The sequence below is a fragment of the Amblyomma mixtum genome, chromosome 2 (genome assembly GCF_055824585.1).
Source record: "Amblyomma mixtum isolate Tamu chromosome 2, ASM5582458v1, whole genome shotgun sequence".
Lineage (NCBI taxonomy): Eukaryota > Metazoa > Arthropoda > Arachnida > Ixodida > Ixodidae > Amblyomma > Amblyomma mixtum.
Genome location: NC_143013.1, coordinates 193,005,411 through 193,021,421, shown reverse-complemented (window position 1 = coordinate 193,021,421; position 16,011 = coordinate 193,005,411). Strand labels below are relative to the sequence as shown.

At 49.1% G+C, this 16,011-nt stretch overlaps 1 protein-coding gene and 1 pseudogene across 1 annotated transcript in view; both read left to right on the top strand.

The window, feature by feature from the left end:
- The window catches only part of LOC149361947 (fatty-acid amide hydrolase 2-B-like), a 50,955-nt gene that overhangs the window by 22,281 nt on the left and 12,663 nt on the right, over positions 1–16,011 (top strand). The window lies entirely within an intron of this gene.
- LOC149361948 (uncharacterized) lies at positions 10,079–11,220 on the top strand (annotated as a pseudogene).

Sequence of the window (16,011 nt, the reverse complement as noted above, 5' to 3'; positions counted from 1 at the left end):
CTTGGCGAAGCACTGGGCCCGGCTGCGAAGCAGAGCCTATCGCCAGCGGCGGTAGGCTTAGCGAGGCTGGCGCTGGGCTCGGTGGAAACAAGTGTCCATGCAGGTCACAAAAACGGAGTGCCGGTCCCGAAATTGGGCTGGGCAGGTGCCGAGCACCTTCGTGAACTTCGGGAGACACAATAAGATTCGGCGGAAGGTCAAAAGTCGGTCAAAATAGCAGAAATGGCCGGAGCCCATACGCACACGCGTCTGCACACCAGGCCAGGAACGCCGACTCTCCTGATTTCGTGTAATAACGTTTCGGTCATGTTGTAAATAGTTTTCTCCTTGCTTGTTTCTTCTTGTTTATTTTGAGTAAATAAATAGTTTAACCTTCTTGTCCAGCCATCGAGTAACGTGACTGTTTGCGACTCTGAACCATCTATTCATCATCCTCAAGCGTTTCCCCACATCACCACCAGATCCTGTCTCAACGCGCAGTCGAGACAGGATCTCAGTTGGCGTAGACGATGATACAGGATTTCAACTGGCGCAGTCGACACAGGATCGCAACGTCTTTCTACTCGAGGGATTGGACGGAAGGTGAGAAGAACAAGTCGTTGGACAAGCTACAGAATAGCTCGTCGTAAAGGAGGAAACGCGAAGCTGCGTCGAGGAACAGACGTCGAGACGCTTCAAGAACGCAGGCCGCGCGAGTTCGAGAGGACGCTGGAAGCTCAAGTCAGCGAGAAGCTGAAGGAGCTGGGCGAAGACAAGTCTTCGAAGGTTCGAGACAGCAAGCTGCTTAAAGGAACCAGGCGTCCACATCGAAAGGTTCAGAGCAAGAACCAGGCGACCAAGCGAAGCGAGTTCCAAGGCAGTGAACTGCTGTGGGACGCACCCGTGTGCGTCTACCTTCCCGGGAGTCCACCGTCATCACGCCGAGTGTGACAGCAGTGCGTTCGACGGAGCATCGAGAGAGGTAGGACACCTTTCTTCTTTCTCCGAAGTTGCTATGTCTGCATAGTGATTGTAAGCTATAGGTAGATGCAATGACTGATACAGTGATGGACGCCGCATGGAATGGTATAGAGCCTAACAGGCAACTTGCGTCAGCAGAGCAAGTGCCAGCGACAGAACAGGCACTAGGAAATATGACACAAGCGTTGCCGTTGCTTGTAGAAAAGGAGCATAAGGTTCAATTGTGTGAAATCGAAAAGTTAAAGCTCCAAATAGAGCCGGAAAAGATCAAGCTTGCACAAATGCAGATGAAATTAAGACAGGGAGCCAATGCTGACAGCGAGGTGTTATTTGCTGAAGTTCAATGATTTCAATGCATGGAATTTGGTCATTAAATGATTGAGTGCCCGAACTCAAAGCAAGAACGAGATATTCCCGTGGTGGGTAGAGATATGTGCAAAATAGTAGCTCATACGGAGATGCTAGTGCCTGACAAGTTAAGTTCCCAATTGGAGACGACAGTTAATAAGATCAGTAAACCAGACAACACGGAAGATCAGGCATGCGGCGACTTGCATACTGAAGATCGGAGTCCTGAAGCCTGTGTGGATTCAGCGACTGAAAAAGCGCTTAAAGGAGAAACGATTCAGTCACTTTCCAGTGGTGAGGGCTCCGATAAAACAAAGTGGGAAGCTGTGTCTCTCCAGGTAGCAGAAGGTGATCTGACGTGTGTGCCAATGGCTGTGAAAGCTGCAGCGGTTAGTCAGCAGAGCCCAACCGTGTGTGCCGTGCCAGAAGAGGGAGCTGTTTTCGAATAAGAGTTGAGCTCTACATACGGAGTGGATGAGGACAAAACAGAGGCTACACTCGAGTTCGAGGAGGAAGATAATGCGGAGCCGATAGTTGCCTCAGCTTTTCCTATAGGGCACGAACGAGCAATGCCAGAAACTACATCCATGGCTCAACATTTTATGATGGAGCAGCGAGATGATATATCGTTACGAGAAGCGTGGAGACGCGTAGCCGTCAAATCCTTTTCAGGAGACGCGGATCTTGGAGACGCGCGGCCGGGGTGCGGAACGAATCTTTGTTGCGAGCCGTCTGGGGCCCGAATTTGTGAACGCGCACTTAAGCCCTCCGGGTTTTGTCGAGTCTCGGCGGCTGAAGCTACTGTTGGTCTGCGACCTCGCAGGGCGCGGCTGAAGAATAGGGAACCCTTTCGAGTCACGACGTTGGTTGTGCGGTAGTGCTCTGACCATTTAGCTCTCTGCGGCAGGCACAGTGGGAATTGAGTGTTTACGGGCCAGCCTGGCAGATACCATGCAGAGAACAGACATGGCAAGTTCTGGAATGTGCTGACTGGTGTTCTAACCTTCTATGTGTGCGGATTGAGATAACCGCTATGTGTACGCATGTGTGCGTGTTGATGGACTGGCTAGACGGCCGGCATACAGGAGCGTGTGTGCATGTGGTTTTATTCTCGGACTCTGTGGTTGAACGTTAATGTCCCACTGACAACGAGTGTCTGTGTGACATTCTTGGGTGGGAGGTGTTAAGTTCGCTGAACTTTCTGCGGTGCCACCCAGCCTCCAGCACAGTGCATGGAACCGCGGACGCACGATGGACGCACCGCGGACGCACGGCGCGACTCGCGTCGGTGGCTGCTCTGGTGTTGCTGGCGGCGCCGTCGCCAGAACGCTCGTTCTCGTGTTTGTTGCCGCTTGACGCTGGACCCCTCAGCGACAGCTTTCCGTTTTTATTCTATAAGGAGCCTTCGGTGTTTGATTGGCTGGCATCCTTTCCCCAGTATTTGATTGGTTTCTGTACCCGCCAAGGGCGGAGACAGCAGGTTTAAAAAATCTATGCCTCTCCCGTAAACGAGAGTAGAGTAAGCATGAAATGTTTATGGGCCTAATGTCATCTCGGTGGACACCCGAACCGCACCGTAAAGGAAGGGAGGAACGCGACCACCCGTTCGGCGCGATGCCTTGCCCTTTGAACGCAGCGCTTCTCTTCCGGATCACGTATGACAACAAAGTGTAACATGGCATTTATGTGCTTTTTGCACGCGTTATTAGAAATCGGAAATTATAATTCCGTGCATTATCAAACCCATAGCTCCACTGATATCTTGATAAACATTGAGAAGGCACTGGCAGCAGTTATTTTTTGTCTCGTTTGGAGACCAACCGGCGCTTGCATGCCGGTCGCGTAGGAGGGCTTAGAGAGTCTCGTTAAATCTCGTTAAGTCTCGTACGGTGCCCGGATGTTCTCGGTTTAGAGCCCGGATGACTGGAATTCAGTGCCCGGATGAGTGGATTTCAGTGCCCGGATGACTGGAATTCAGTGCCCGGGTGACTGGAATTCAGTGCCCGGATGAGTGGATTTCAGTGCCCGGATGACTGGAATTCAGTGCCCGGATGAGTGGATTTCAGTGCCCGGATGATGGCTCTCGGTCTCGGCGTGACGTCACCACACTGCCGACAACGGGAGCTAAAAGCATTTCATGCTTAAAACGGAACGCTGCCGGTGAAGTGGGGCTGATTTCGTGTAATAACGTTTCGGTCATGTAAATAGTTTTCTCCTTGCTTGTTTCTTCTTGTTTATTTTGAGTAAATAAATAGTTTAACCTTCTTGTCCAGCCATCGAGTAAGGTGACTGTTTGCGACTCTGAACCATCTATTCATCATCCTCAAGCGTTTCCCCACGTCACTACCTGAAGGGGAAACTCAACTGGCGCAGTCGAGACAGGATCTCAGCTGGCGTAGACGATGATACAGGATTTCAACTGGGATCATGAATACCTTCTCTCGCAAACGACAGGACAGGAAGTGGACGTGGAAGAGCCCTAGTAGAGACACTAAAATTCAGGGGGCACTTTGACTGTCAAAGTGCGCAGAGGCGAAAGCGTTTTCCGCACCACTTTGACTGCTTCTGTGGCACTGATGGGGTCACATGTAATTGAGTACTAATTACTAAGTGATGACAAATCACCAATTAAAGGTTAGTTAGTGGTTAATGCTTGAATACTAATTAACTGCTAATTAATTACGCTTAAGTTTCGCCTTTAGAAGTGGAACGCGACAGCGTGTTGTAGCGCGGCCAGGGAGTCCACGGAACGCCGCCACCCGTTCGGCGCGATGCGTTTTTTTGAACGCAACGCTTTTTGAGGAAAGGAAATGGCGCAGTAATTGTCTCTCATCTCGGTGGACACCTGAACCGCACCGTAGAGGAAGGGAGGAAGTTGGAGTGAAAGAAGACAAAGATGGGCCGCAATGAGGAAAATGAAAAATGTATTTGAGGAAAGGAAATTACGCAATAACGGTCTCACATATCTTGGTGGACGACCGTCAAAATTCAGGGGCGCACTTTTATGCGAAGCATATTAAAATAGGTAACCCAAGCCCTTCGTTGCGGTTACACGCCGTGCACACCACGTGACACAATGACGTCACGACAGATGAGAGACGGGGCTCCAACTCGTGCCGTCGCTGCGGTTGCACGCCGTGCAGACCACGTGGTATGATGACGTCACACCACGTGACACAATGACGTCACGACAGATGAGAGACAGGGCTCCAACGTGTGCCGTCGCTGCGGTTGCACGCCGTGCAGACCACGTGGTATGGTGACGTCACACCACGTGACGCAATGACGTCACGACAGATGAGAGACGGGGCTCCAACTTGTGCCGTCGCTGCGGTTGCACGCTGTGTGAATCACGTGGTATGGTGACGTCACACTCCCGCGCATTTCGAACGCGCGTTCACACTCGGTGTAGGTGAAACACTCGCTCCACCGGGCAGGCGGACGCGGCTTCCGTGGCAATACAGGCGCTCACCCAACGCGCGTCTCGGGGTTAGTCGGCGTTCCGCTGTAGCCATGCCGTTGTCTTCCCCCATGACGAAGGCTTCTAGTGGTTGTATTAAAATGACCAAGTATTCAACCAAGGAAAGCCATGTATTACCAAGCCTAGCCATCAATATGATTCGCATCTGACTAGGCTTAACCTTAGCTAAGCCTCAGCCATTTTTTTTTACCTAAAGTGGGGTCACGGATGTGTGGTTGAGATGTTAAGCTTCGCCTCTAAGTGGAACGCAACAGCGTTTTGCAACGCTGCCAGAGTCCATAGAACGCCATTGCCCATTCGGTTCTACGCCTCGCTGGTCGCTGGTCGGTGAATTGGTTTTTGAGGAAAGGAAATGTATCTGTCTCTCATATCTCGGTGGACACCTAAACCTCGCCGGAAAGGAAGGGAGGAGGATCGGAGTGAGCGAAGACACCGTATTCACTAGATGCGCTTTTGTTCATTCCAAACCGTCGAGCTGGCATGGCGGAGTGGATAGCATGCTCGTCTCGCACTCCGAAGAGCGGGGCTCGATTCCCGAGCTAGACCAATTTCCTACTCGGTTTCATTTATTTAGATGGCCTGACTAGAAAGGTTAATTAGGATAATTGGGTAATTAAGCAATTAACTAAGCTCAGTCCCACTTACTTGGAGCATCACCACATGATCCCTTCAATTGGTTGCATGGTTACTAGCCAAAGTACAATTGGCCCCGTTTGAAATTTGCGTACTGTGACGTCACGACAGTTTCGACCAATTGAAAAGCCTGACATTTCTGCCGACAACTTCTGCTTACAGCGATGAGACATTAAAGGCTTTCGCCTTAAAATCAAACAGACTCCGTACTCTCCACCGAGTCTGACATCATGCAGGATTTGGAGGTCCTAGGAAAGGATTGCTGTAGCCACCACAGGATGGTAAGGTCTCGTAGGAGCCTAGATGTGAAGAGAGAATGCAAGGAACTAGTGAGGCGGAAGCCCATCAACTAGTTAGCAGCAAGAGCGACAGCTGAGGAAATCAGGATCTGGCTGCAGAACAGATACTTGACTTTAAATCACGAATATGGCCTTAGTATTCAAGCAATGAACGATATTCTCAAAGGTATCATTACGGAGGCGCAGTAGTTGCGGCAGTAGGATAATCAGACAGGATACTGGCAAGGTCTCTCAGGGGACGAAAGATCTCATTAAGACTGTAAGCATGAAAGCCTCTAACCTTACAGAGGGAACAGAACTGACATAGTTATCAAATTTAATCAATAACCTCAACGTAGCCGAAATAAGGAAGTTTAATACAGCATAAGCATATGCTGTATTATATGCGGTATTAAGGCGGAAGCCTTTAATGCCTCATCGTTGTAAGCGGAAGTTGTCGACAGAAATTTCAAGCTTTTCAATTGGTCGAAATGGTCGTGACATCACAATGCGAAAATTTCAAAAGGGGCCAATTGTACTTTGGCTAGTAACCATGCAACCAATTAAATGGGTCGTATAGTGATGCTCCAAGTAAGTGGGAATGAGTTTAGCTAACTGCTTCATTACCCAATTAGCCTAATTAACCCTTCTAGTCAGGCCAGATAAATAAATAGAACCGAGTACGAAATTCGTTGAGTTCTGGAATCGAACCCCGGTCTCCGGAGTGCGAGACGAGCACGCTACCACTCCGCCATGCCAGCTCGATGATTTGGAATGAAGAAAGGCGCGTCTAGTAAATACGGTGTCTTCGTTCACTCCCATCTTCCTCCCTTCCCGTTACGGCGAGGTTCAGGTGTCCACCGAGATATGCGAGACAGATGCATTTCCTTTCCTCAAAAATTACGAGGAACTTTAGCGGCTAAAGTGGTGAAAGGCAAAAGCCTGAGTGCTGCATTCTGCTATGCGATTGTTCACTTCACATTCTGTTGCTGCATTAATTAACTGCCAATTAATGACCCTTAATCTTTGTCTTTAGGAGTCGAACGCGACAGCATGTTGTAGTGCAGGCAGTCCACGGAACGCCACCACCCGTTCGGCGCGATGCGTTGCCCTTTGAACGCAATGCTTCTTGAGGAAAGAAAAAGGCGCTGTAATTCTCTGTCATCTTAGTGGACACCTGAACCGCATCGTACAGGAAGTGAGGAAGTGCAGTGAAAGAAGGAGAGGGGCCGTAAGGAAGAAAATGAAAATTGTTTCGCAGGAAAGGAAATTACGCAGTAACTGTCTGATATAAAGGCACACCTCAAGGGTCCGTCATCTCGCCCCTACTTTTCAACGTGGCCATGATCGGCCTCGCGAGACAACTCGAGAAGATCGAAGGCATACAGCACGCAATATACGCTGACGACGTCACGGTCTGGGTTACCACTGGGTCGCTCGGCCAGAAAGAAGAACGACTGCAAGCAGCGGCTACCTGCGTGGAAGAATATGTCAGTGCCCGAGGCCTCGCCTGCTCCACCGAAAAATCAGAACTCCTGCGAGTCCACAAAGGGAAACACAAGGAAGGGTCCCTCAATGTCTCCCTCGAAGGACAGCTAATTCCCGAACGAGACAGAATACGAGTCTTGGGAATGTGGCTGCAGAGCAACCAGCGATGCGGCCATACGCTCGGCCTTCTCAAGCAATCGACCACTCAGGTCGCCAGAATGATCACGCGCGTGTCGCAGAAGCGGAGCGGCATGCGAGAGGGGGATACCCTGCGCCTGGTTCAGAGCCTGGTGGTCAGTCGCGTGGGTTACGCCCTCCCGTACTTCAACCTCAACAAAGGAGAAGTGGATAGTGCAGATAACATACTCCGCAAAGCTTACAAGACAGCCCTGCATCTACCAATGAACACCTCCAACGAAAAACTACTGGCTCTTGGAATTCACAACACCTTCGAAGAGATCAAAGAAGCCCAACTGGTCACACAGTTAGCTAGGCTCCAGCAGACTCCTACGGGGCGCTCGCTCCTTAGGCGACTGGGGCTAGGCCGAACGGCGGAATTCGAGAATCGTACTGCGAGCATACCGGACGCAATTCGCCAGACGCTAAAGGTTCGCTCCCTTCCCCGGAACATGGACCCCAACTTGCATGCGGCCCGTAGGGCAGCCCGGGCGAGGTATGTACAACAAAATCTAGCTACAAAATCCACAACGGTATACACGGACGCGGCTCCGTATACAGGAAGCTCACATAACAGCACAGTGGCGGTAGTTATTCATTCGAACTTAAAGGAATTAGCTAGCGCCACAGTGAGGGATTGCACGGTAACCGAAGGGGAGGAGCTGGCTGTAGCTCTAGCGGCGGTAGCCGGTTATCGAAGCAACATGTCCCTTACCATCCTTACAGATTCGAGAGAAGCGTGCCGTAACTACATGAACGGCCGCATAGGTCGCGCCGCGCTCCGGCTCCTCCAGAGCGCGACCCCACCAAAAGTCACACATAGCATTTACTGGGTGCCAGGACACACCGACATAGCGGGGAACGAACGCGCCGACGAGGTAGCTCGAGGGTATACGAGCCGAGCTTCCTCCACATCGGACGATCTACCCGACCGAGTCAGCCCTACGTACTCAGACATTCTCAACTACTATAAGGGGGTACGGATCCGCTATCCGCCGCCTCATCCTGATCTAAATCAACTAGAGGCAGTGTATTGGCGAAGATTGCAGACAGGAACATTCCCAAACCTGCATATCCTTAGCAAGATTTACCCGACGCAATATCGGGACACTTGCCCGTGGTGTGGCAGCAAACCATCGTTGTACCACATCACGTGGGAATGCAGTAAAAACGACAACTTTCGCAAAGATCCGAGTGCAGAACAGTGGAAGAGCCGGCTCTCCAGCGGCGAACTGGGTTGCCAACAAGGTCTGATCCAGCACGCCCGATGAGCAGCGAAGCTCAGCGGTGCCCTGGAATAGGGGCACCGACCCTGTGAGAAGAAGGAAGATGGACCTCTTCTTTTTCGTCTGCTACTAGCACCTTTCTAGAGCAATAAAAGTCTTTCCTACCTACCTATATCTCGGTGGACACCAGCCTAAAATTGTCTCATCTTATGGAGGTTCACCGTCCCAAAGCGACTCAGGCTACGAGGGACGCCGTAGTGACGGGCTCCGGAAATTTCGACCACCTAAGGTTCTATAACGTGCACTGACATCGCACAGTACACGGGACTCAAGAATTTCGCGCCCATCGAAATTCAGCCGCCGCGGCCAGGATCGAACCCGCGACTTTCGAGCCAGCAGCCGAGCACCATAACCACTGAGCCACCGCGGCGGCATTGCTTCTCGGCCTTCTGGCTAAGATCAAAGTGTCGCCTCTAAGAGTGGAACGCAACAGCGTCTTGCAACGCTGCCAGGGAGTCCACAGAACGCCATCGCCCGTTCGGCCCTACGCCTTGCTCGTCCGTAAATTGGTTTTTGAGGAAAGGAAATGTATCTGTCTCGCATATCTCGGTGGACACCAGAACCTCGCCGTAACGGGAAGGAAGGAAGATGGGAGTGAACGAAGACACCCTATTTACTAGACGTCCCTTTGTTCATTCGAGACAATCGAGCTGGCATGGCGGCGTGGTAGCGTGCTCGTCTCGCACTCCGGAGACCGGGGTTCGATTCCCGAACTCGACGAATTTGGTACTCGGCTTTATTATGCGAAGCATATTACTAGAGCTACACTACAGCCCGTTGAGCGCGGCGATGGAGCTACCATTGACCTTTAGCGGGACCACGTGACAACATGACGTCACAGCAGATGAGAGATGGGCTGCCGGCTCGCGCGGTCGGCCGCGGCGGTGGAGGCTCCACATCAGCGGCGCGGCGGCTGACCACGTGACAACATGACGTCACAGCAGAGGAGAGGTGGGCTGCCGGCTCGCGCGGTCGGCCGCGGCGATGGAGGCTCCCCATCAGAGGCGCTGAAGCCGACCACGTGACGCTACAGCAGCGGTCTAAAGCTGAGCTTGCCTCGCATTCTCTTTGCTCTGATCTATTACCTCACCTCTATCTGCACGTGGCAGCGGTGGTGGCTTGGCTCAAGCCAGTAGCAGGCCCGTGCAATTTCCTTTTCATCCTTCTCTCAGTCACAACAACTCTCCGGGCACTTACGAGGCGGCCAGGTGTTGGGATGCCGCCTAGAAGCAGGGCTGATTTGAACGAGAAGCGAAAGCTTCAGCATGCCACAGAGACCGATGAAGAGCGGGATGAACGTCAACCAAGCAAAGCCATGTATTACCAAGCCTAGCCATCAATGTGCTTCGCATCTGACTAGGCTTAACCTTAGCTAAGCCTAAGCCATTTTTTATTTATCTGGCCTGACTACAAGAGTTAATTAGGCAATGGACCTCAATGACGGAGATACTGATATCGCTGTTGGTCTTGACGGAAGCTGGCAGAAGCGAGGGCACACCTTAAATAATGGCATAGTGTCCGCAACCAGTGTTGACTCTGGCAAGGTCATTGATGTGGAAGTAATGACGAAACATTGCGCAATGTGCATATCGAAAGCCACCTCTCGTGCCGACCTAAACAAGCATCATTGCCAACGGAACTATGAAGGTTCAAGTGGAGGGATGGAGACCGTAGGAGCTTTGCGTATATTTCAAAGGAGCAAGCAACTACACGGTTTTCGGTACACTAAGTATTTAGGAGACGGGGACAACAAAGGCTTCCTTGCTGTGCAAGCAGCAAAGCCATATGGAGACTATGTTGAAGTTTCAAAGCTAGAGTGCATTGGCGCCACGTTCAAAAAAGGATGGGCACCCGGTTGCGAAGACTCAAAAAAGAAAACAAAGGAAACAAGCTGCCCGACGGAAAAGTTATCTCTGGCCGAGGACGCTTGACTGATACAGTGATCAACAAACTTCAGACATATTATGGCTTGGCCATTAGGAGACATGTTGGGAGCTTGGACGACATGCGGAAGGCCGTATGGGCCACCTATCTTGATATGGCCTCCAGTGATGCTCATCCTTCCCATGGCCTGTGTCCAATGGGTCCTGACACGTGGTGCCGATTCAAAAAGAGCGAGATGAATGGAGAACCTTACATCCACAAGGATTCCCTCCCGGCAGCGGTCCTTGAAGCAGTGAAGCCGGTGTTTCAGCAGCTCTCAAAGCCTCAGCTTCTCCGGAAATGTCTCCATGGAAAAACATAGAACGCGAATGAGGCGTTCAACAACGTTGTATGGGAGCGTGCTCCGAAAAATGTCTTTCTTGGTCTTAAGACGCTGAAAATAGCGAAAATGGATGCTGTGCTAACTTTCAATGATGGCAGCATTGCTCGAGCCGAGATTCTGAGGTCATTCGGAGTTTCTCCAGGACGGTTTACTGTCCAATGGTTGCGCGAAGCTGACCGGCGGTGACTGTACTTTGCAGAGAGGGCTTCACGACTGGTCACTAAGGAGGCCCGGAAAACAAGGCAGCTAGCGCAGAAAAGAAGTATTGATGATGGAGGGGACTACAAGGCTGGTGGCTATTGAAAAAATGCGTGAGAATTTGTTTCTATAGTCCTATATTGCAATAAAGCTCTTTATTCCACTTCAAAGCCAATTATCTCAAAACACCAAGTTTTGCTGCATTTGACCCTGTTTTTAAGAAACTAGAGGCGCAAGGGAGATAAAATTTTCCAGACATTGAGCAAGCATTACAGATAGTCTACTGAACTAGGATTATAAATATTATTGCAGAAGATTTTTATTTACAGACTATTTACTGCAGATTAAGGCTCTAAAATTTGGTTTGTCCAGTAAGAAAAAGATAACAAAAAACTAACCTTTAAAAAGAAATTTTCCTAGTTCAGTAACACTACCTAACATTGCTGATTACAATGCCACCAATGTTAATGTTCTAACCCCAGCAGATCATGAGAAAAAGGGTCACGAACATAGCCTAAAATGCATGGCAAGAATAGGACCTACCCTGTCCCCTTAAGACGTCTTTAGCGGTTCCACCGCAGGCCCACCTCCTTGAGGAGCTCTTTTCCAACCGGAGCAGTTGCTAGGCACCTGCACAAAAAATGCTGCCCATCACTAATGTCCGGGGCGGCGGCAAAGTGTGGGCACCGTTCGGTTGCTGGTAGATATTTTTCATGCTACTGAGTACGGACAGATGGGATCAGAGCCGCTTTAGTCCGAATCCAGTGCACGGATACTTCCTCCTGCCGAGTAAGACTACGCGGTGAGGGTGTAAACAGGGAGGAATTCGAGCGCGTGTTCGCTGCCGCAGAACTTGTGAATCGGAAACATGGGACTGGAATGGATCTTGGGCAAGAGGGGAAGGCGGCGGGTCGTCTGATGTGTCAAGGTGTGTCATACCACCCGCTTGAAATTGATGTGGATAGTGAGCATGGCCGCGAATCCAGTGTACGCGCTCAGGACATGGGTGCTTTGCGCAGAGCAAATAAAGGCCGAAGGTTGAAGATTTTAACGCGAAAAATCAGTGACCTCGTATATGAGCCAGGCTTTGTAAGGCATCAGCTATGAGGAGTATCCCTACGAGTAACTTAGCACCAAATGCCTTGGAGCTTGCTGAATCCTATATCTGGGGTGCTACAAGTTTCTCTGCTGCGACAAGGGCTGCTACAATTTCCCAGTGTCGCTTTGTAATTGTACCGCTGTACTGGTTATTCTGTTATGCTATTTAGTCGGAACAGTTAGGGTTCGGACTAGTTAGTAATCAACAAACGCACACCAAGGAAGGGACATAACACAAGCACTAACTTATTACTAGCGCTCCTGTTGTGTCTCTTTCCTCTTGTGCGCTATGGAACCTCTTGCTATTTAGTCCTAATTTCTCCTTCACCTTGCAAGAAGAAAGTGAGAGGCACTTTGTTAATCTCAGTCGCTGTGTTTATATCACTTTATTGTGTGCCCGTCTTAAATTCCACATTATGCCCCAGCCTAGCTTTGCCCAATACAATATAGTGTATTTCACTCTATGCCCGGTTGCTCTAAAGGAGAAACTTGTACAAAAGTTCTGGTATAGATTCTGCTTGCAAAACCTTTTCGGTGACCTGATATTAGTATGTTTCTCTTTTTGCTCCACTAAAAGTAAAAGACCATACTTTGCGATATTGCAAGGCAGTGGCCAATCATATTAATTTTCATCACAAGGCTATATCACTATCAGGAAGGAAAAACGAGGCATAAAATTACTCAACCGTAGTGGGAATCAGGTTTGCCGTGTCAACTGACGATAGTTTCCATGTACCCTGAAAACAAATAAAGCATGTCTCTAAGGACAGGCGATCACCTTCCAATTAAAAAGAGGTTCCTTTTATTGAAAATTAAAATTTTACCCACTGGAAAAGGCAAAATACAATAAATATAGCGTCACTGTCACCAGCGGTTTTTGCATTAACCTGTGATGAGATCGCCACATTTATCCCGCTAATTCTCAAATCTTGGCTACTCTGGCATTCACTTTTCTGGCTACTCTGGCATTCACTCTGGCAATTTTCTTTTTTGCGTCCATCCCATTGGTGTTGCTTCACGCGACTTTTGAAATCTATTTTTTCGCCTGCACATCCTGCGACATAGTTGATGCACAAAATTTTCTACACGACGCCAGGCAAGCATGCTTACTTTAACGGGTCCCCCCCTCCCGTACTAGGGAGTTTACTTTTTTGAAGGAACACGGGCCGCTCGAATGCCGAACTCTGCTAATATTTCTGTGAAGGTTCGTCGGCACCACGGGGATAAAGCAGGACCGCGCACTTCCCATGTTCTGTTCTCGTTCCGCATTCGGCGCGTTGTTCCTGGAATCGGAGTGTTTGACACCCGGTTCTCCTAAGTTCCTGGCCTCTAAGCACCTGAGCATCCTTGGCCTTAAACGCATCCTGAAAAACCGGTTGCCTATGTGGAGTGCTTGATTTTCACCATTTAGACATTAGAAAATGGAAAATTATCAGATTTTGATTACAAACAAAATCTATGAACTTACTTGCAGTGTCTTTATTTTTAGCCGGAGGGCCGCAGAATGGTGCGTTCGTATAGTATTATATGAACACTTATATTTCATAAAGCTGCATCTGCGCCAAAAGTCATTCGACTTTTCAGCCTGCAACGCTTTCAACTCCTGCAAACATTAAAACAGTTGTGACCCTGCCCAGCTAAGAGTAACCGACATCCTGCGCACTCAAACAGATATGCAGATTTCTTATCTGGACGCTGAGAAAGCGGTCATTTCTTCACAAAGAACAGGTAAACGAACCTTTCCACAGCAAGTCAACAGTGCACGATCTGATAGGCAGAGAGATTGGCAAGGGAGTAAATTTTAGTATCATGCACTCCTATTCATAGCCGTTGTCAGAAGCGTATCGAGGACGAGGGGTGAGACGAGACGATATCGGAGCGGTGCTGCATATCTTTGTTAGCTGCCAGCTTTAGTGTCAGTACCATATCTGAATAGCGGCGGCATATTGTATGCCCACTGTACAGCCCTATCTTACTCCCTAGTACTCAGACACCTTCGGAACGTTCAGATAAGCGGACTTCGCCCTGGTGTGCCTTACGATTGCTAGCGGGTAGGATGAGTGCCCGTGCAATATCCAGATAGCGGCTGTGTATTATGACCTCGCTGTGCATCCATATAATCTTTCATCGTAGTCAGAGGAATCTAAGAGCCGCCGCGGTGGCTCAGTGCTGATGTCGCTTGGCTGCTGTCCCGAAAGACGTGTTCTATCGCGGCCGCAGCGGTCGCGTTTTTATGGAGGCGAAATGCTAGAGGTCTGTGTACTGTGCGACGTCTGTGCACATTAAAAAACTCTAGGTGGCCGAAATTATCCGGAGCACACCACTGCTGCGTCCCTCATAGCCTGAATATTTTTTTTTCATTAAATCCCCATAAACCAAACCAAATCAGAGGCATCTTCAGAAGCTTCACCAGAGCTGAGATAAGAGGGCATCGCCGTAGTGTTACAGGCAACTGTCAGCAGCCAGCTGGATTGCGTCATTGCGATATCCCACAAGCGGCAGCAGGTCGTAGAGAAGGTCTTCATCCACATCCTCCTGCACCGTAGAGAGAATGCCTACCAGTGTAAGAATGGCGCATTGTTCGCCAGCTCAGTTACACACTTCTTGAAGTGCTGAGAAAGGAGATATGCTTATAAGAGGACGAGAGGCAACAAGCTGAAATGATCCCCTTCTTACACATTCAATCATGTTTATAGAACAGAGGAACTAAATTATTGCACAGTCAATCTAAATATAACGCTAACATGTCACCGCCTAAGCGGGCCGTCTCTCAGCCTGGATCACCTCACAATGTAGAAACCTATTCTGCTGCTTGTAATGCTTCGCCTACTAACCAAGGAATGTGGAAGAGCATGTCAAGCGGCGAAGGTGATCGAAAACAACGGGAACACGATATCACACACTGAAAACAAATTAGTCCGAAGAAGTGTACAAATGGCTGCTCTCCACTTTCAAACTTAACACAAAAGTGTGCGACAATTGAGTTTATAAGGGTCTAACATCCAAAACAAGGGGGGGGGGGCGGGGGCTGAGGCTTAGTTAGAACCTTCTCTATTTTTCATTGCCTTCGGCAAGCTTCTCCGGCCATGCTCCTTGGCAAGAAATATTTATCTATTTATTTTACTCTGAGGATACAGAGTGCATTGAAGAGGGGAACAGCCATTAACAGAAATATAGAAGACGAAAAAGGTAAGGGGCCGAGCATTGACCCTTGAGGAATCCCAGAACCAAGTGGCACAGTAGAGGAATCAGAGTCATTAATGCTGACGAATTCAACACGAGAAGAAAAAGATAAACTGTTTCTGTTAAAAACTCCAGGGTTAGTGTTCAGCACACTTAGTTTCTATAATAGCAGTGAGTTATTAACTCTATCGAATGCTTTAGCACAGCGAAAAATAAGCTCTCAGAAGAAAAAACGGAGCCTAAATAGAAGTGCTAGTGATAAGTGAAGGAAAGCAGTTCAATGTCACAAGACAAAAAGTTTCAGAAGCAATGCACTGCATAAGAGGAGAAATCATTATCCTCGAGAAAATTAACAGGATGTGTAAGTACACGTACCATTATTCTGCATTCTGTTGATCTAAAAGGTATTAGTCAATGGTTACATAGGTGGTGTTCTCCGGTTTATGTACTGGTATGACCACAGCAGTCTTCCAGACTAAAGTAGTGCACCATTATGATAAGATTATGAGAATACATGGATTCCATGATGATAGAACTATACTTTTTAGCGCTCCATATAAATCTGCCATTTATATCATCAACTCCGCTGGAAGTTGCTAGTTTGAAATGAATAAT